The sequence below is a fragment of the Schistocerca piceifrons genome, chromosome 8, assembly GCF_021461385.2.
Source record: "Schistocerca piceifrons isolate TAMUIC-IGC-003096 chromosome 8, iqSchPice1.1, whole genome shotgun sequence".
NCBI lineage: Eukaryota > Metazoa > Arthropoda > Insecta > Orthoptera > Acrididae > Schistocerca > Schistocerca piceifrons.
Window position 1 is genome coordinate 142,039,239 of NC_060145.1, and position 18,909 is coordinate 142,058,147.

Consider the following 18,909-nt stretch of genomic DNA (forward strand, 5'->3'; position numbering starts at 1 on the left):
CATATGAAACAAGAATCGTATGAAGCATCCGTAGACAGGTGCTAAAGTCGCAGTATGGCCGCAGGTGACGGTCGTATGATGGGTCTGTAGCCACAACAGGTTGGCAGCAAAGCGAATACCGCTAACTGAAAGCACCCTGCTGTAGCCCCAGTGGCGCAATTGGTTAGCGCACGGTACTTATAAGGCAGTAGCCGTGAGCAATGCCGGGGTTGTGAGTTCGAGCCTCACCTGGGGCATGCTTTTATTTCGTAGCAGCTGACTCTAAAAGCATCGGGACGCTAGATTTGAGATGTATCACCTACTTGAGAATCATAAGTGAGCGTGCATTGTAGGTAAGTATTGCGCATTCCTCGGTAGTATAGTGGTTAGTATCCACGCGGGAGACCGGGGTTCGATTCCCCGCCGGGGAGGTGCGATTTTTATATCGCAAAAGTTGCACGTGTGGCCCGAAAGGACATTAACGTTGTGATCGAGAAATGTAGTTGCTGCAGAATCGTAAGAAAGTCTGCGTCTTAGGAAGTGTTTCTCGTATTCTTCACACCACGTCGTCGTCGTTTCAGAACTTACAGGGTTTGCTGTTGACGCTGAATCATCGCACCCGAGGCTTAGTGAACGAGCTCGAAGCACCCAAGAAAAAGAATAATTTTAGCAGAGCGTGGTTTCGATCCACGGACCTCTGGGTTATAGGCCCAGCACGCTTCCACTGCGCCACTCTGCTGCGTGCAGGCGTCCTCCCTCTTCGGTGCGTGACATGGGACACTTGGAAATGCGTTGTCTGCGTCGCGTACCTATTAACTAACTGTGTGACATCTCTCAGCTTGACTTGTCTCGACTTTGCTCGACTGACGCTACGCTGACGCTTGCACGAAGCGATATTTACCACGATCGTCTCGAGATGCAGCTGCGAGATGCTCAGGATTGACATTGCACTGCACGCAGGCGGAAACATTCGAATGCACTGCCTAGCTACGCGCCCGCAACTAACAAAATGCCGACCCTGCCAGGATTCGAACCTGGAATCTTCTGATCCGTAGTCAGACGCGTTATCCGTTGCGCCACAGGGCCACTGGTCGCGTTGCGTAGTAAGAGGCGGGTACACATCGCGGAGCAACGTGTTCTCGGTGGCTCGCCAACTGCGTGTCGTCCACTGACAACGGCGGCGCGGCCACTCCGGTCTTCCGCACTCTGCAGGGAGCTGCCAAGGAAGGCATCTCTCCTCTAGCTGCTCGGCCATGGTGCGCCTGCATAGCTTAGAGCTTGCCACACATCTGCCCTCGCCGTTGGACAGGTAGCAGACGGCAAGGCGCGCGTTTTCTGCAATTTTTCGGTGATGACAAGCGGCTGATATGCTTGTAAGTGTAGCATATGAAACAAGAATCGTATGAAGCATCCGTAGACAGGTGCTAAAGTCGCAGTATGGCCGCAGGTGACGGTCGTATGATGGGTCTGTAGCCACAACAGGTTGGCAGCAAAGCGAATACCGCTAACTGAAAGCACCCTGCTGTAGCCCCAGTGGCGCAATTGGTTAGCGCACGGTACTTATAAGGCAGTAGCCGTGAGCAATGCCGGGGTTGTGAGTTCGAGCCTCACCTGGGGCATGCTTTTATTTCGTAGCAGCTGACTCTAAAAGCATCGGGACGCTAGATTTGAGATGTATCACCTACTTGAGAATCATAAGTGAGCGTGCATTGTAGGTAAGTATTGCGCATTCCTCGGTAGTATAGTGGTTAGTATCCACGCGGGAGACCGGGGTTCGATTCCCCGCCGGGGAGGTGCGATTTTTATATCGCAAAAGTTGCACGTGTGGCCCGAAAGGACATTAACGTTGTGATCGAGAAATGTAGTTGCTGCAGAATCGTAAGAAAGTCTGCGTCTTAGGAAGTGTTTCTCGTATTCTTCACACCACGTCGTCGTCGTTTCAGAACTTACAGGGTTTGCTGTTGACGCTGAATCATCGCACCCGAGGCTTAGTGAACGAGCTCGAAGCACCCAAGAAAAAGAATAATTTTAGCAGAGCGTGGTTTCGATCCACGGACCTCTGGGTTATAGGCCCAGCACGCTTCCACTGCGCCACTCTGCTGCGTGCAGGCGTCCTCCCTCTTCGGTGCGTGACATGGGACACTTGGAAATGCGTTGTCTGCGTCGCGTACCTATTAACTAACTGTGTGACATCTCTCAGCTTGACTTGTCTCGACTTTGCTCGACTGACGCTACGCTGACGCTTGCACGAAGCGATATTTACCACGATCGTCTCGAGATGCAGCTGCGAGATGCTCAGGATTGACATTGCACTGCACGCAGGCGGAAACATTCGAATGCACTGCCTAGCTACGCGCCCGCAACTAACAAAATGCCGACCCTGCCAGGATTCGAACCTGGAATCTTCTGATCCGTAGTCAGACGCGTTATCCGTTGCGCCACAGGGCCACTGGTCGCGTTGCGTAGTAAGAGGCGGGTACACATCGCGGAGCAACGTGTTCTCGGTGGCTCGCCAACTGCGTGTCGTCCACTGACAACGGCGGCGCGGCCACTCCGGTCTTCCGCACTCTGCAGGGAGCTGCCAAGGAAGGCATCTCTCCTCTAGCTGCTCGGCCATGGTGCGCCTGCATAGCTTAGAGCTTGCCACACATCTGCCCTCGCCGTTGGACAGGTAGCAGACGGCAAGGCGCGCGTTTTCTGCAATTTTTCGGTGATGACAAGCGGCTGATATGCTTGTAAGTGTAGCATATGAAACAAGAATCGTATGAAGCATCCGTAGACAGGTGCTAAAGTCGCAGTATGGCCGCAGGTGACGGTCGTATGATGGGTCTGTAGCCACAACAGGTTGGCAGCAAAGCGAATACCGCTAACTGAAAGCACCCTGCTGTAGCCCCAGTGGCGCAATTGGTTAGCGCACGGTACTTATAAGGCAGTAGCCGTGAGCAATGCCGGGGTTGTGAGTTCGAGCCTCACCTGGGGCATGCTTTTATTTCGTAGCAGCTGACTCTAAAAGCATCGGGACGCTAGATTTGAGATGTATCACCTACTTGAGAATCATAAGTGAGCGTGCATTGGAGGTAAGTATTGCGCATTCCTCGGTAGTATAGTGGTTAGTATCCACGCCTGTCACGCGGGAGACCGGGGTTCGATTCCCCGCCGGGGAGGTGCGATTTTTATATCGCAAAAGTTGCACGTGTGGCCCGAAAGGACATTAACGTTGTGATCGAGAAATGTAGTTGCTGCAGAATCGTAAGAAAGTCTGCGTCTTAGGAAGTGTTTCTCGTATTCTTCACACCACGTCGTCGTCGTTTCAGAACTTACAGGGTTTGCTGTTGACGCTGAATCATCGCACCCGAGGCTTAGTGAACGAGCTCGAAGCACCCAAGAAAAAGAATAATTTTAGCAGAGCGTGGTTTCGATCCACGGACCTCTGGGTTATGGGCCCAGCACGCTTCCACTGCGCCACTCTGCTGCGTGCAGGCGTCCTCCCTCTTCGGTGCGTGACATGGGACACTTGGAAATGCGTTGTCTGCGTCGCGTACCGATTAATTAACTGTGTGACATCTCTCAGCTTGACTTGTCTCGACTTTGCTCGACTGACGCTACGCTGACGCTTGCACGAAGCGATATTTACCACGATCGTCTCGAGATGCAGCTGCGAGATGCTCAGGATTGACATTGCACTGCACGCAGGCGGAAACATTCGAATGCACTGCCTAGCTACGCGCCCGCAACTAACAAAATGCCGACCCTGCCAGGATTCGAACCTGGAATCTTCTGATCCGTAGTCAGACGCGTTATCCGTTGCGCCACAGGGCCACTGGTCGCGTTGCGTAGTAAGAGGCGGGTACACATCGCGGAGCAACGTGTTCTCGGTGGCTCGCCAACTGCGTGTCGTCCACTGACAACGGCGGCGCGGCCACTCCGGTCTTCCGCACTCTGCAGGGAGCTGCCAAGGAAGGCATCTCTCCTCTAGCTGCTCGGCCATGGTGCGCCTGCATAGCTTAGAGCTTGCCACACATCTGCCCTCGCCGTTGGACAGGTAGCAGACGGCAAGGCGCGCGTTTTCTGCAATTTTTCGGTGATGACAAGCGGCTGATATGCTTGTAAGTGTAGCATATGAAACAAGAATCGTATGAAGCATCCGTAGACAGGTGCTAAAGTCGCAGTATGGCCGCAGGTGACGGTCGTATGATGGGTCTGTAGCCACAACAGGTTGGCAGCAAAGCGAATACCGCTAACTGAAAGCACCCTGCTGTAGCCCCAGTGGCGCAATTGGTTAGCGCACGGTACTTATAAGGCAGTAGCCGTGAGCAATGCCGGGGTTGTGAGTTCGAGCCTCACCTGGGGCATGCTTTTATTTCGTAGCAGCTGACTCTAAAAGCATCGGGACGCTAGATTTGAGATGTATCACCTACTTGAGAATCATAAGTGAGCGTGCATTGTAGGTAAGTATTGCGCATTCCTCGGTAGTATAGTGGTTAGTATCCACGCGGGAGACCGGGGTTCGATTCCCCGCCGGGGAGGTGCGATTTTTATATCGCAAAAGTTGCACGTGTGGCCCGAAAGGACATTAACGTTGTGATCGAGAAATGTAGTTGCTGCAGAATCGTAAGAAAGTCTGCGTCTTAGGAAGTGTTTCTCGTATTCTTCACACCACGTCGTCGTCGTTTCAGAACTTACAGGGTTTGCTGTTGACGCTGAATCATCGCACCCGAGGCTTAGTGAACGAGCTCGAAGCACCCAAGAAAAAGAATAATTTTAGCAGAGCGTGGTTTCGATCCACGGACCTCTGGGTTATGGGCCCAGCACGCTTCCACTGCGCCACTCTGCTGCGTGCAGGCGTCCTCCCTCTTCGGTGCGTGACATGGGACACTTGGAAATGCGTTGTCTGCGTCGCGTACCGATTAATTAACTGTGTGACATCTCTCAGCTTGACTTGTCTCGACTTTGCTCGACTGACGCTACGCTGACGCTTGCACGAAGCGATATTTACCACGATCGTCTCGAGATGCAGCTGCGAGATGCTCAGGATTGACATTGCACTGCACGCAGGCGGAAACATTCGAATGCACTGCCTAGCTACGCGCCCGCAACTAACAAAATGCCGACCCTGCCAGGATTCGAACCTGGAATCTTCTGATCCGTAGTCAGACGCGTTATCCGTTGCGCCACAGGGCCACTGGTCGCGTTGCGTAGTAAGAGGCGGGTACACATCGCGGAGCAACGTGTTCTCGGTGGCTCGCCAACTGCGTGTCGTCCACTGACAACGGCGGCGCGGCCACTCCGGTCTTCCGCACTCTGCAGGGAGCTGCCAAGGAAGGCATCTCTCCTCTAGCTGCTCGGCCATGGTGCGCCTGCATAGCTTAGAGCTTGCCACACATCTGCCCTCGCCGTTGGACAGGTAGCAGACGGCAAGGCGCGCGTTTTCTGCAATTTTTCGGTGATGACAAGCGGCTGATATGCTTGTAAGTGTAGCATATGAAACAAGAATCGTATGAAGCATCCGTAGACAGGTGCTAAAGTCGCAGTATGGCCGCAGGTGACGGTCGTATGATGGGTCTGTAGCCACAACAGGTTGGCAGCAAAGCGAATACCGCTAACTGAAAGCACCCTGCTGTAGCCCCAGTGGCGCAATTGGTTAGCGCACGGTACTTATAAGGCAGTAGCCGTGAGCAATGCCGGGGTTGTGAGTTCGAGCCTCACCTGGGGCATGCTTTTATTTCGTAGCAGCTGACTCTAAAAGCATCGGGACGCTAGATTTGAGATGTATCACCTACTTGAGAATCATAAGTGAGCGTGCATTGTAGGTAAGTATTGCGCATTCCTCGGTAGTATAGTGGTTAGTATCCCCGCCTGTCACGCGGGAGACCGGGGTTCGATTCCCCGCCGTGGAGGTGCGATTTTTATATCGCAAAAGTTGCACGTGTGGCCCGAAAGGACATTAACGTTGTGATCGAGAAATGTAGTTGCTGCAGAATCGTAAGAAAGTCTGCGTCTTAGGAAGTGTTTCTCGTATTCTTCACACCACGTCGTCGTCGTTTCAGAACTTACAGGGTTTGCTCTTGACGCTGAATCATCGCACCCGAGGCTTAGTGAACGAGCTCGAAGCACCCAAGAAAAAGAATAATTTTAGCAGAGCGTGGTTTCGATCCACGGACCTCTGGGTTATGGGCCCAGCACGCTTCCACTGCGCCACTCTGCTGCGTGCAGGCGTCCTCCCTCTTCGGTGCGTGACATGGGACACTTGGAAATGCGTTGTCTGCGTCGCGTACCGATTAATTAACTGTGTGACATCTCTCAGCTTGACTTGTCTCGACTTTGCTCGACTGACGCTACGCTGACGCTTGCACGAAGCGATATTTACCACGATCGTCTCGAGATGCAGCTGCGAGATGCTCAGGATTGACATTGCACTGCACGCAGGCGGAAACATTCGAATGCACTGCCTAGCTACGCGCCCGCAACTAACAAAATGCCGACCCTGCCAGGATTCGAACCTGGAATCTTCTGATCCGTAGTCAGACGCGTTATCCGTTGCGCCACAGGGCCACTGGTCGCGTTGCGTAGTAAGAGGCGGGTACACATCGCGGAGCAACGTGTTCTCGGTGGCTCGCCAACTGCGTGTCGTCCACTGACAACGGCGGCGCGGCCACTCCGGTCTTCCGCACTCTGCAGGGAGCTGCCAAGGAAGGCATCTCTCCTCTAGCTGCTCGGCCATGGTGCGCCTGCATAGCTTAGAGCTTGCCACACATCTGCCCTCGCCGTTGGACAGGTAGCAGACGGCAAGGCGCGCGTTTTCTGCAATTTTTCGGTGATGACAAGCGGCTGATATGCTTGTAAGTGTAGCATATGAAACAAGAATCGTATGAAGCATCCGTAGACAGGTGCTAAAGTCGCAGTATGGCCGCAGGTGACGGTCGTATGATGGGTCTGTAGCCACAACAGGTTGGCAGCAAAGCGAATACCGCTAACTGAAAGCACCCTGCTGTAGCCCCAGTGGCGCAATTGGTTAGCGCACGGTACTTATAAGGCAGTAGCCGTGAGCAATGCCGGGGTTGTGAGTTCGAGCCTCACCTGGGGCATGCTTTTATTTCGTAGCAGCTGACTCTAAAAGCATCGGGACGCTAGATTTGAGATGATTCACCTACTTGAGAATCATAAGTGAGCGTGCATTGTAGGTAAGTATTGCGCATTCCTCGGTAGTATAGTGGTTAGTATCCCCGCCTGTCACGCGGGAGACCGGGGTTCGATTCCCCGCCGGGGAGGTGCGATTTTTATATCGCAAAAGTTGCACGTGTGGCCCGAAAGGACATTAACGTTGTGATCGAGAAATGTAGTTGCTGCAGAATCGTAAGAAAGTCTGCGTCTTAGGAAGTGTTTCTCGTATTCTTCACACCACGTCGTCGTCGTTTCAGAACTTACAGGGTTTGCTGTTGACGCTGAATCATCGCACCCGAGGCTTAGTGAACGAGCTCGAAGCACCCAAGAAAAAGAATAATTTTAGCAGAGCGTGGTTTCGATCCACGGACCTCTGGGTTATGGGCCCAGCACGCTTCCACTGCGCCACTCTGCTGCGTGCAGGTGTCCTCCCTCTTCGGTGCGTGACATGGGACACTTGGAAATGCGTTGTCTGCGTCGCGTACCGATTAATTAACTGTGTGACATCTCTCAGCTTGACTTGTCTCGACTTTGCTCGACTGACGCTACGCTGACGCTTGCACGAAGCGATATTTACCACGATCGTCTCGAGATGCAGCTGCGAGATGCTCAGGATTGACATTGCACTGCACGCAGGCGGAAACATTCGAATGCACTGCCTAGCTACGCGCCCGCAACTAACAAAATGCCGACCCTGCCAGGATTCGAACCTGGAATCTTCTGATCCGTAGTCAGACGCGTTATCCGTTGCGCCACAGGGCCACTGGTCGCGTTGCGTAGTAAGAGGCGGGTACACATCGCGGAGCAACGTGTTCTCGGTGGCTCGCCAACTGCGTGTCGTCCACTGACAACGGCGGCGCGGCCACTCCGGTCTTCCGCACTCTGCAGGGAGCTGCCAAGGAAGGCATCTCTCCTCTAGCTGCTCGGCCATGGTGCGCCTGCATAGCTTAGAGCTTGCCACACATCTGCCCTCGCCGTTGGACAGGTAGCAGACGGCAAGGCGCGCGTTTTCTGCAATTTTTCGGTGATGACAAGCGGCTGATATGCTTGTAAGTGTAGCATATGAAACAAGAATCGTATGAAGCATCCGTAGACAGGTGCTAAAGTCGCAGTATGGCCGCAGGTGACGGTCGTATGATGGGTCTGTAGCCACAACAGGTTGGCAGCAAAGCGAATACCGCTAACTGAAAGCACCCTGCTGTAGCCCCAGTGGCGCAATTGGTTAGCGCACGGTACTTATAAGGCAGTAGCCGTGAGCAATGCCGGGGTTGTGAGTTCGAGCCTCACCTGGGGCATGCTTTTATTTCGTAGCAGCTGACTCTAAAAGCATCGGGACGCTAGATTTGAGATGTATCACCTACTTGAGAATCATAAGTGAGCGTGCATTGTAGGTAAGTATTGCGCATTCCTCGGTAGTATAGTGGTTAGTATCCCCGCCTGTCACGCGGGAGACCGGGGTTCGATTCCCCGCCGGGGAGGTGCGATTTTTATATCGCAAAAGTTGCACGTGTGGCCCGAAAGGACATTAACGTTGTGATCGAGAAATGTAGTTGCTGCAGAATCGTAAGAAAGTCTGCGTCTTAGGAAGTGTTTCTCGTATTCTTCACACCACGTCGTCGTCGTTTCAGAACTTACAGGGTTTGCTGTTGACGCTGAATCATCGCACCCGAGGCTTAGTGAACGAGCTCGAAGCACCCAAGAAAAAGAATAATTTTAGCAGAGCGTGGTTTCGATCCACGGACCTCTGGGTTATGGGCCCAGCACGCTTCCACTGCGCCACTCTGCTGCGTGCAGGCGTCCTCCCTCTTCGGTGCGTGACATGGGACACTTGGAAATGCGTTGTCTGCGTCGCGTACCGATTAATTAACTGTGTGACATCTCTCAGCTTGACTTGTCTCGACTTTGCTCGACTGACGCTACGCTGACGCTTGCACGAAGCGATATTTACCACGATCGTCTCGAGATGCAGCTGCGAGATGCTCAGGATTGACATTGCACTGCACGCAGGCGGAAACATTCGAATGCACTGCCTAGCTACGCGCCCGCAACTAACAAAATGCCGACCCTGCCAGGATTCGAACCTGGAATCTTCTGATCCGTAGTCAGACGCGTTATCCGTTGCGCCACAGGGCCACTGGTCGCGTTGCGTAGTAAGAGGCGGGTACACATCGCGGAGCAACGTGTTCTCGGTGGCTCGCCAACTGCGTGTCGTCCACTGACAACGGCGGCGCGGCCACTCCGGTCTTCCGCACTCTGCAGGGAGCTGCCAAGGAAGGCATCTCTCCTCTAGCTGCTCGGCCATGGTGCGCCTGCATAGCTTAGAGCTTGCCACACATCTGCCCTCGCCGTTGGACAGGTAGCAGACGGCAAGGCGCGCGTTTTCTGCAATTTTTCGGTGATGACAAGCGGCTGATATGCTTGTAAGTGTAGCATATGAAACAAGAATCGTATGAAGCATCCGTAGACAGGTGCTAAAGTCGCAGTATGGCCGCAGGTGACGGTCGTATGATGGGTCTGTAGCCACAACAGGTTGGCAGCAAAGCGAATACCGCTAACTGAAAGCACCCTGCTGTAGCCCCAGTGGCGCAATTGGTTAGCGCACGGTACTTATAAGGCAGTAGCCGTGAGCAATGCCGGGGTTGTGAGTTCGAGCCTCACCTGGGGCATGCTTTTATTTCGTAGCAGCTGACTCTAAAAGCATCGGGACGCTAGATTTGAGATGTATCACCTACTTGAGAATCATAAGTGAGCGTGCATTGTAGGTAAGTATTGCGCATTCCTCGGTAGTATAGTGGTTAGTATCCACGCGGGAGACCGGGGTTCGATTCCCCGCCGGGGAGGTGCGATTTTTATATCGCAAAAGTTGCACGTGTGGCCCGAAAGGACATTAACGTTGTGATCGAGAAATGTAGTTGCTGCAGAATCGTAAGAAAGTCTGCGTCTTAGGAAGTGTTTCTCGTATTCTTCACACCACGTCGTCGTCGTTTCAGAACTTACAGGGTTTGCTGTTGACGCTGAATCATCGCACCCGAGGCTTAGTGAACGAGCTCGAAGCACCCAAGAAAAAGAATAATTTTAGCAGAGCGTGGTTTCGATCCACGGACCTCTGGGTTATAGGCCCAGCACGCTTCCACTGCGCCACTCTGCTGCGTGCAGGCGTCCTCCCTCTTCGGTGCGTGACATGGGACACTTGGAAATGCGTTGTCTGCGTCGCGTACCTATTAACTAACTGTGTGACATCTCTCAGCTTGACTTGTCTCGACTTTGCTCGACTGACGCTACGCTGACGCTTGCACGAAGCGATATTTACCACGATCGTCTCGAGATGCAGCTGCGAGATGCTCAGGATTGACATTGCACTGCACGCAGGCGGAAACATTCGAATGCACTGCCTAGCTACGCGCCCGCAACTAACAAAATGCCGACCCTGCCAGGATTCGAACCTGGAATCTTCTGATCCGTAGTCAGACGCGTTATCCGTTGCGCCACAGGGCCACTGGTCGCGTTGCGTAGTAAGAGGCGGGTACACATCGCGGAGCAACGTGTTCTCGGTGGCTCGCCAACTGCGTGTCGTCCACTGACAACGGCGGCGCGGCCACTCCGGTCTTCCGCACTCTGCAGGGAGCTGCCAAGGAAGGCATCTCTCCTCTAGCTGCTCGGCCATGGTGCGCCTGCATAGCTTAGAGCTTGCCACACATCTGCCCTCGCCGTTGGACAGGTAGCAGACGGCAAGGCGCGCGTTTTCTGCAATTTTTCGGTGATGACAAGCGGCTGATATGCTTGTAAGTGTAGCATATGAAACAAGAATCGTATGAAGCATCCGTAGACAGGTGCTAAAGTCGCAGTATGGCCGCAGGTGACGGTCGTATGATGGGTCTGTAGCCACAACAGGTTGGCAGCAAAGCGAATACCGCTAACTGAAAGCACCCTGCTGTAGCCCCAGTGGCGCAATTGGTTAGCGCACGGTACTTATAAGGCAGTAGCCGTGAGCAATGCCGGGGTTGTGAGTTCGAGCCTCACCTGGGGCATGCTTTTATTTCGTAGCAGCTGACTCTAAAAGCATCGGGACGCTAGATTTGAGATGTATCACCTACTTGAGAATCATAAGTGAGCGTGCATTGGAGGTAAGTATTGCGCATTCCTCGGTAGTATAGTGGTTAGTATCCACGCCTGTCACGCGGGAGACCGGGGTTCGATTCCCCGCCGGGGAGGTGCGATTTTTATATCGCAAAAGTTGCACGTGTGGCCCGAAAGGACATTAACGTTGTGATCGAGAAATGTAGTTGCTGCAGAATCGTAAGAAAGTCTGCGTCTTAGGAAGTGTTTCTCGTATTCTTCACACCACGTCGTCGTCGTTTCAGAACTTACAGGGTTTGCTGTTGACGCTGAATCATCGCACCCGAGGCTTAGTGAACGAGCTCGAAGCACCCAAGAAAAAGAATAATTTTAGCAGAGCGTGGTTTCGATCCACGGACCTCTGGGTTATGGGCCCAGCACGCTTCCACTGCGCCACTCTGCTGCGTGCAGGCGTCCTCCCTCTTCGGTGCGTGACATGGGACACTTGGAAATGCGTTGTCTGCGTCGCGTACCGATTAATTAACTGTGTGACATCTCTCAGCTTGACTTGTCTCGACTTTGCTCGACTGACGCTACGCTGACGCTTGCACGAAGCGATATTTACCACGATCGTCTCGAGATGCAGCTGCGAGATGCTCAGGATTGACATTGCACTGCACGCAGGCGGAAACATTCGAATGCACTGCCTAGCTACGCGCCCGCAACTAACAAAATGCCGACCCTGCCAGGATTTTTTTTTTTTTTTTTTTTTACAGTGCTGAAATTAAAATCCTAAAACATGACTATATAATGTAGACTGCTTACTGAAATAAAGGTTAAAACACGAAAACTTCAGTCCTGGTGTAGAGAAGAAACATACATAAAGGCGGCAAAGTCAGAAACAGTATAAAAGAAAATGGCTCACACAGGTGACCTTAGCCAACACCCTCTCTTTCAAATGTCAGGCTAAGCATATTGGCAAAATCATCTCGGAGGCCTGGCAATCGCAAGCGCTGCCAGTAAGCAGTAAGCATGTACTGCCGAAACGCTAGGTGTCCATCCTCTTCATGACAACTGTTGACAAAATGTACGAAATGGCCAATCAACCACATGACGGTATGGAGCTTCGTCCGCGGAAAAAAGGAAGAATCGGGCCGGACGATGATGTCAATAGTATAAGCGGCTTCAGCAGACCTAGTGACAAAAGCAAGTTGTTTCCTGAGCCAACGCCAATTAGCAAGGTGCCCACAGCAGGTGAATCGATGTTCAAGGGTATCCAGGAGACCACACCGAGTACAGGTGTCCGTGTCAGAAAGACCAATACGGTGCAGTCGTACATTGGTGGGAACCAAATTATTTATTACCCTATACCACGTGGACGCCACGGCCATAGAGTGGATCGGCAGACTAACGTTCTTCCAGACGTTCCTCCAGGACACGGATGGAGACGCCAGTTCTATTGGATTGGGACTGGCCAGCCCCTCCCAGCGGGCAATCAAGCTCTTGGTCGTTGGCACCGGTCGCCGCAAGAAGACGTCACCGAGGTAACTCACCGCAATGTAAAATTCCCGAATGTGTTTCAACTTAAAATTGAGGCGTCCGACATCGACAGGTGGAGCAAGGCTCGCCGGACGCACAACAGTAAAAAGCCTGGATGTAATTGAAGTCACTTCTTGCGTAACAATTAGAGTCGTTCGGCGGACGTACAAAGCAGACGCCTTGCGAGTAATGTCAGAGAGGCCCAAGCCTCCGGAGAGACGCGGTTTCGTCATTACCTCGTAACGTAACTTGAATAGATGGCCCTTCCATATAAACCTGCTAGACAATTGGCGCAACCTTTTCGCCACCATCATGGGAAGTGGGAACAGCTGAGCAACATAATAAGCTTTACATAGGACGTAGGTGTCTAAAATTCTGACTTTTTGCAAAATGGTAGCAGAGCGCTGCTCATGGACCATCAGAGCCCCCTGTATCTTCTCGGTGACAGATTTCCAATTGAGAGCCGCCATTTTTAGAGGACACCGATCAATGATAATCCCCAAGGACGTATGGCGATCGACAAAAGTGGCCCAAGGGACGTCAGCATCGCGAAATCCTCGAATATCAAGGAACTTACATTTACCCTGATTGAGACGCGCTCCAGAGACACGACAGTATGCATCAACTGCCCCTTTCAACAACGGGATATCATCTCGTTGACGGAGGAGAACAACGACATCATCCGCATATGCCTTAACCGAGAGCTTCCCACCAGAGAGGGACATACCCTGAAGCTTGAGAGCAATAGTCCGAAGCAGCGGTTCCAGGGACAAAACGAATAAAGACATAGAGAGCGGACTACCCTGAGGCACTCCGCGGCGGATAGCAATGGGCGGCGTCAGCTGCCCATTGACTGACACCCGAGCTGTTATTCCCCTGTACAAATTGCCAAGAACACCACGTGATGAAGCGTTAAAACCTATTGTACCTAAAACACGATCTAAAAACACATGACTGACGTGATCAAAAGCCTTATAAAAATCAAGGAAGGCAAAGGCACAATGTACGTTTGTAACCGCCGCAACCGAGACAACATCCCGATATTCGGCTACTGGTGTCAGAATAGATCTATCATGAAAACAACATTGATGTGCACCAATCACACCCCGAAGCAGAGAAGACAGCCGGCTATTGAGCGCTCTAGCAGCTGTCTTATAGTCAAAATTCAGCAATGTGAGCGGACGAAGATTGGCAGCAGATAAACGACCAGAGGACTTCGGAATTAAAACAATTTTCCCTACTTTAAAATCGGCAGGCACATCCATCCCTCTGACAATCTCATTTAAAATCTGCGTAAAAATGCCACCCAAAAGAGGCCAAAAACGGAGATAAAATTCTTTAGGCAGGCCGTCTGGACCCGGCGATTTACTGGACGGAGAGCGAGCAATAAAATCGAAAACATCATCTACCTGGAACTCCCGGAGAAATTCGCCGTTCGCGTCAGGCGCGATCGTCGCAGTTAGATCCCCAAAGACATCATCCGAAAGAGACTCACCAGAATCATCGGCAGAATAGAGACTAGTGTAATACTGATGAAGAGCACGAACCATTTCCTCCTGTGCACTAAGCTGTCGCCCATCATCCACCGTAAGAGAAGAGATGAAGGAGCGACGACGACGAGTCTGATGCCGTAGCAGGTGGTACAAGGATGTCAGTTCACCTTCAACAAGAGAGTGAGGTTTCGACTTAACTCGCAGACCATCCATCTGTCGTCGTTTAAGGCTCAAGAGCTTGGCTTTAATACGACGAACATCATGGATCCGCAGTGGAGAGGTACCCGCCGCGTCATATAGTTCACGCAGGACAGAGTAGTAATATTCATACGTGTTCTTAAAATCACGCGTCCTAGCAGCACAGTAGAAAATCAAAGTCTGACGAATCTTGGGCTTGGCAAACGCAGTCCACCAAACCAGCAAGGAGGGGTATCGCGGGACAGAGCGAAGACATCGCTCCCACACGCCACTTATAACATCATCCATAGCACTGTCGGCAAGGTGGGAAACATTTAACATCCACTGGGAACGATAAAGTTTTGCAGGTTGGCGACTAAGATTTACAGTTGCAGTAAAAGCACAATGGTCAGAAAAACTAGTAGGAATAACATCGACAGAAAGAATTTTATCACATAAAAAATCAGATAAATAGAATCTGTCGAGTCTACTGCATGAGGACGCGGTAAAAAACGTATATTTCACCAGGGTTGGATATTTGTGTTCCCAAACATCACGCAGATGCATCGTACGAACTAAGTCATGTAAATCACGGCAATAATTAAAATTGGGGGACTGGTCTGCAGGGCGTAAAACACAATTAAAATCGCCTCCGAGCAGGAGACTCCGAGGACTCTGGCGCAAAAGATAAATAAGCTCTTCTTTATAAAAGCGCGATCGAGCCACAGTGTGACCCGAACCAGAGGGGGCATACAAAACAACGAGGCGGAGATCAAAAAGACGACAACCAATCCCACGGCCAGAGTCAAGGAATTCAATGTCAGTAATAGGAATGCCCTCTCGAAAGAAAAGAGCAGTTCCTGTTGAATATTCCGGCGCGACATTAAAAACAGTTTGAAATCCAGGTAGAGAGAGATCAGAAAACAACACTTCCTGCAAAAACACTACGTCCGCACAGGCGTCGTAAATAAACTGCCGCAAAGAGGCAATGCGAACGTCGGACTCAATACGGTTAACATTTAAGGTAAGAAAGGTGTATGCTTGAACCATAGAGAGAAAAGCGAGAAAACAAATCACCTACACCGACGCACCAGCGTCACAGTCCATAGCAGGGGTGACGGAGGCATCCGAGGGAGGGGGACTGCTACCCCGTTCCGCGGATCCCTTACGTTTCGGTTTTTTACGAACAGCATTAACGTTCGGCTGAACGCGTAACTTGCGTCGGCTGACGGGCAAGGAAACTTCAGCCGCCGGTGACGTAGGAGGGTCAAGTTCTGTATCCGACACCACCCGCGCCGGTCCACATGCGGGATCCGGGGTCGCGGGGGAAACATTCGACAAAACGGAATGGTCAACACCTGCACTAGCTTCCGGCAAACATGGACTGCACGGAGGCGAAACGTGAGCAGGAAGGTCCGAGGCCGCAGAGTTGGAAGGAAGCGGAGCAGCTCCGCTGGCAGAGGTATGGGGCAGCGAAGCAGGAAGTTGTCGCGGCTCCACTTGTTGTGACATCGAAGTCGGTTCGGAAGACGGCGCCAACAGGCCCGACCGACGACCCGACTCGAGAGAAGCTGCGTCGGAGGCCGGAGGGGCGCCAGCAGCCGCCACCGGAACCGCTACCTCAGGAGGGCAGGGAGCAGCTACAGTACACAGTGGCTCGGAGGATGCCGGTCGCTCGGACTGGGGCATCTCAGGGAGATCCTCATCCGTACTATTTCCATCGTGTGGGCGACGCCTCTTATTATTCAAAAGTGGCACACCCACCTGAGGGACAGACGGAACAACATCAGATTTAGCACGCAAAGGAGGAAATTCTGTATCAGGGGCGCGCAAAACCTGTGGCGGGGCGCTACTACCACTGGACTGTGCTACACCAAGAGCAGAACCACCTGCAACGAGGTCAGCGACCGTTAACTTGCGACGCTGTTCGAGAGAATTTTTTAAAACAAAAACTCTCCGCGGACAGTCGGTACGCACGTGACCACTTTCATTGCACAAAAAACAGGTGCCAACCTGACCACTATATGTTACATGGACACGATATCCACCGATCTGCAGGTGAGATGGAATATTCTGCTTAACGTGCATTTCGACTGAACGAATACCACTGTAACATTGCAGGCGATGTTGGCTTGACCAGCGTTCAAGGCGAATGCTCTTTACATCACCATACTTCTGTAGACCCTCCTTAAGATAGACATTATCCACCTCCGGTGGAAGGTTGTAAACACGAACATTGGTATACGTGATGGAAGCATTGGAAAGCAGCACGGTACTTACAGAATCATCCCGATGCCGAAAGAGAACTTGATGACCATATTTAGAAAGAATTTTATCAACCTGAAGTGGGTCCATAAACTTGACAAAGAAAACATACAGTTCGGTATCAAAATAAGCAGTGTGCACCTGATCCGAATGAACACCAAAGGTATCTACCAACCAATCATGAATCTCAAGAGAACTAGGTTGCACATGGCGGGTTGACTTGTCAAAAGCAAAACTAACTGTAGCCTGACGAGGAATAACCTGGGACGACATTTTCAAAATATGCGGTCGAAACCGCTACACAAAAAACACTGAAATAAGGACAGAAAGTAACACAAGGTACGAAACAACGACGGAGAAATACTCTCAGAAGTTGCAACACAACACGTAACAAAAACGATAGTCCACTATACGTAACGCTACGGCGGAGCGGAAGACTAGGCACGTCCACACTGCACGGCGTCTAAAGCGGAACTAGGATTCGAACCTGGAATCTTCTGATCCGTAGTCAGACGCGTTATCCGTTGCGCCACAGGGCCACTGGTCGCGTTGCGTAGTAAGAGGCGGGTACACATCGCGGAGCAACGTGTTCTCGGTGGCTCGCCAACTGCGTGTCGTCCACTGACAACGGCGGCGCGGCCACTCCGGTCTTCCGCACTCTGCAGGGAGCTGCCAAGGAAGGCATCTCTCCTCTAGCTGCTCGGCCATGGTGCGCCTGCATAGCTTAGAGCTTGCCACACATCTGCCCTCGCCGTTGGACAGGTAGCAGACGGCAAGGCGCGCGTTTTCTGCAATTTTTCGGTGATGACAAGCGGCTGATATGCTTGTAAGTGTAGCATATGAAACAAGAATCGTATGAAGCATCCGTAGACAGGTGCTAAAGTCGCAGTATGGCCGCAGGTGACGGTCGTATGATGGGTCTGTAGCCACAACAGGTTGGCAGCAAAGCGAATACCGCTAACTGAAAGCACCCTGCTGTAGCCCCAGTGGCGCAATTGGTTAGCGCACGGTACTTATAAGGCAGTAGCCGTGAGCAATGCCGGGGTTGTGAGTTCGAGCCTCACCTGGGGCATGCTTTTATTTCGTAGCAGCTGACTCTAAAAGCATCGGGACGCTAGATTTGAGATGTATCACCTACTTGAGAATCATAAGTGAGCGTGCATTGTAGGTAAGTATTGCGCATTCCTCGGTAGTATAGTGGTTAGTATCCACGCGGGAGACCGGGGTTCGATTCCCCGCCGGGGAGGTGCGATTTTTATATCGCAAAAGTTGCACGTGTGGCCCGAAAGGACATTAACGTTGTGATCGAGAAATGTAGTTGCTGCAGAATCGTAAGAAAGTCTGCGTCTTAGGAAGTGTTTCTCGTATTCTTCACACCACGTCGTCGTCGTTTCAGAACTTACAGGGTTTGCTGTTGACGCTGAATCATCGCACCCGAGGCTTAGTGAACGAGCTCGAAGCACCCAAGAAAAAGAATAATTTTAGCAGAGCGTGGTTTCGATCCACGGACCTCTGGGTTATGGGCCCAGCACGCTTCCACTGCGCCACTCTGCTGCGTGCAGGCGTCCTCCCTCTTCGGTGCGTGACATGGGACACTTGGAAATGCGTTGTCTGCGTCGCGTACCGATTAATTAACTGTGTGACATCTCTCAGCTTGACTTGTCTCGACTTTGCTCGACTGACGCTACGCTGACGCTTGCACGAAGCGATATTTACCACGATCGTCTCGAGATGCAGCTGCGAGATGCTCAGGATTGACATTGCACTGCACGCAGGCGGAAACATTCGAATGCACTGCCTAGCTACGCGCCCGCAACTAACAAAATGCCGACCCTGCCAGGATTCGAACCTGGAATCTTCTGATCCGTAGTCAGACGCGTTATCCGTTGCGCCACAGGGCCACTGGTCGCGTTGCGTAGTAAGAGGCGGGTACACATCGCGGAGCAACGTGTTCTCGGTGGCTCGCCAACTGCGTGTCGTCCACTGACAACGGCGGCGCGGCCACTCCGGTCTTCCGCACTCTGCAGGGAGCTGCCAAGGAAGGCATCTCTCCTCTAGCTGCTCGGCCATGGTGCGCCTGCATAGCTTAGAGCTTGCCACACATCTGCCCTCGCCGTTGGACAGGTAGCAGACGGCAAGGCGCGCGTTTTCTGCAATTTTTCGGTGATGACAAGCGGCTGATATGCTTGTAAGTGTAGCATATGAAACAAGAATCGTATGAAGCATCCGTAGACAGGTG

General features: G+C 52.2%; 27 non-coding genes across 27 annotated transcripts; 15 read left to right on the plus strand and 12 right to left on the minus strand.

Annotated features, from left to right (window-relative positions):
• The first annotated feature begins 144 nt into the window (after positions 1–144).
• Positions 145–236, plus strand: Trnai-uau. Its single transcript is given in 2 exon segments — positions 145–182; positions 201–236. It is a non-coding gene; the product is annotated as a tRNA-Ile (tRNA).
• Positions 237–646: 410 nt separating this feature from the next.
• Positions 647–718, minus strand: Trnai-uau. The gene has a single exon. It is a non-coding gene; the product is annotated as a tRNA-Ile (tRNA).
• Positions 719–992: 274 nt separating this feature from the next.
• Trnar-acg lies at positions 993–1,065 on the minus strand. Its single transcript has one exon. It is a non-coding gene; the product is annotated as a tRNA-Arg (tRNA).
• A 441-nt stretch (positions 1,066–1,506) lies between these two features.
• Trnai-uau lies at positions 1,507–1,598 on the plus strand. The gene is given in 2 exon segments: positions 1,507–1,544; positions 1,563–1,598. It is a non-coding gene; the product is annotated as a tRNA-Ile (tRNA).
• A 410-nt stretch (positions 1,599–2,008) lies between these two features.
• Positions 2,009–2,080, minus strand: Trnai-uau. The gene has a single exon. It is a non-coding gene; the product is annotated as a tRNA-Ile (tRNA).
• A 274-nt stretch (positions 2,081–2,354) lies between these two features.
• Trnar-acg lies at positions 2,355–2,427 on the minus strand. Its single transcript has one exon. It is a non-coding gene; the product is annotated as a tRNA-Arg (tRNA).
• A 441-nt stretch (positions 2,428–2,868) lies between these two features.
• Trnai-uau lies at positions 2,869–2,960 on the plus strand. Its single transcript is given in 2 exon segments — positions 2,869–2,906; positions 2,925–2,960. It is a non-coding gene; the product is annotated as a tRNA-Ile (tRNA).
• Positions 2,961–3,071: 111 nt separating this feature from the next.
• On the plus strand, positions 3,072–3,143 carry Trnad-guc. The gene has a single exon. It is a non-coding gene; the product is annotated as a tRNA-Asp (tRNA).
• Positions 3,144–3,725: 582 nt separating this feature from the next.
• Positions 3,726–3,798, minus strand: Trnar-acg. Its single transcript has one exon. It is a non-coding gene; the product is annotated as a tRNA-Arg (tRNA).
• Positions 3,799–4,239: 441 nt separating this feature from the next.
• Positions 4,240–4,331, plus strand: Trnai-uau. Its single transcript is given in 2 exon segments — positions 4,240–4,277; positions 4,296–4,331. It is a non-coding gene; the product is annotated as a tRNA-Ile (tRNA).
• Positions 4,332–5,087: 756 nt separating this feature from the next.
• On the minus strand, positions 5,088–5,160 carry Trnar-acg. The gene has a single exon. It is a non-coding gene; the product is annotated as a tRNA-Arg (tRNA).
• A 441-nt stretch (positions 5,161–5,601) lies between these two features.
• Trnai-uau lies at positions 5,602–5,693 on the plus strand. Its single transcript is given in 2 exon segments — positions 5,602–5,639; positions 5,658–5,693. It is a non-coding gene; the product is annotated as a tRNA-Ile (tRNA).
• Positions 5,694–5,804: 111 nt separating this feature from the next.
• Positions 5,805–5,876, plus strand: Trnad-guc. The gene has a single exon. It is a non-coding gene; the product is annotated as a tRNA-Asp (tRNA).
• Positions 5,877–6,458: 582 nt separating this feature from the next.
• Trnar-acg lies at positions 6,459–6,531 on the minus strand. The gene has a single exon. It is a non-coding gene; the product is annotated as a tRNA-Arg (tRNA).
• Positions 6,532–6,972: 441 nt separating this feature from the next.
• Positions 6,973–7,064, plus strand: Trnai-uau. Its single transcript is given in 2 exon segments — positions 6,973–7,010; positions 7,029–7,064. It is a non-coding gene; the product is annotated as a tRNA-Ile (tRNA).
• Positions 7,065–7,175: 111 nt separating this feature from the next.
• Trnad-guc lies at positions 7,176–7,247 on the plus strand. The gene has a single exon. It is a non-coding gene; the product is annotated as a tRNA-Asp (tRNA).
• Positions 7,248–7,829: 582 nt separating this feature from the next.
• Trnar-acg lies at positions 7,830–7,902 on the minus strand. The gene has a single exon. It is a non-coding gene; the product is annotated as a tRNA-Arg (tRNA).
• Positions 7,903–8,343: 441 nt separating this feature from the next.
• Trnai-uau lies at positions 8,344–8,435 on the plus strand. The gene is given in 2 exon segments: positions 8,344–8,381; positions 8,400–8,435. It is a non-coding gene; the product is annotated as a tRNA-Ile (tRNA).
• Positions 8,436–8,546: 111 nt separating this feature from the next.
• Positions 8,547–8,618, plus strand: Trnad-guc. Its single transcript has one exon. It is a non-coding gene; the product is annotated as a tRNA-Asp (tRNA).
• A 582-nt stretch (positions 8,619–9,200) lies between these two features.
• Positions 9,201–9,273, minus strand: Trnar-acg. The gene has a single exon. It is a non-coding gene; the product is annotated as a tRNA-Arg (tRNA).
• Positions 9,274–9,714: 441 nt separating this feature from the next.
• Positions 9,715–9,806, plus strand: Trnai-uau. Its single transcript is given in 2 exon segments — positions 9,715–9,752; positions 9,771–9,806. It is a non-coding gene; the product is annotated as a tRNA-Ile (tRNA).
• A 410-nt stretch (positions 9,807–10,216) lies between these two features.
• On the minus strand, positions 10,217–10,288 carry Trnai-uau. The gene has a single exon. It is a non-coding gene; the product is annotated as a tRNA-Ile (tRNA).
• Positions 10,289–10,562: 274 nt separating this feature from the next.
• Trnar-acg lies at positions 10,563–10,635 on the minus strand. The gene has a single exon. It is a non-coding gene; the product is annotated as a tRNA-Arg (tRNA).
• A 441-nt stretch (positions 10,636–11,076) lies between these two features.
• On the plus strand, positions 11,077–11,168 carry Trnai-uau. Its single transcript is given in 2 exon segments — positions 11,077–11,114; positions 11,133–11,168. It is a non-coding gene; the product is annotated as a tRNA-Ile (tRNA).
• Positions 11,169–11,279: 111 nt separating this feature from the next.
• On the plus strand, positions 11,280–11,351 carry Trnad-guc. The gene has a single exon. It is a non-coding gene; the product is annotated as a tRNA-Asp (tRNA).
• Positions 11,352–17,650: 6,299 nt separating this feature from the next.
• On the plus strand, positions 17,651–17,742 carry Trnai-uau. Its single transcript is given in 2 exon segments — positions 17,651–17,688; positions 17,707–17,742. It is a non-coding gene; the product is annotated as a tRNA-Ile (tRNA).
• Positions 17,743–18,498: 756 nt separating this feature from the next.
• Positions 18,499–18,571, minus strand: Trnar-acg. Its single transcript has one exon. It is a non-coding gene; the product is annotated as a tRNA-Arg (tRNA).
• Between the last annotated feature and the right edge of the window lie 338 nt (positions 18,572–18,909).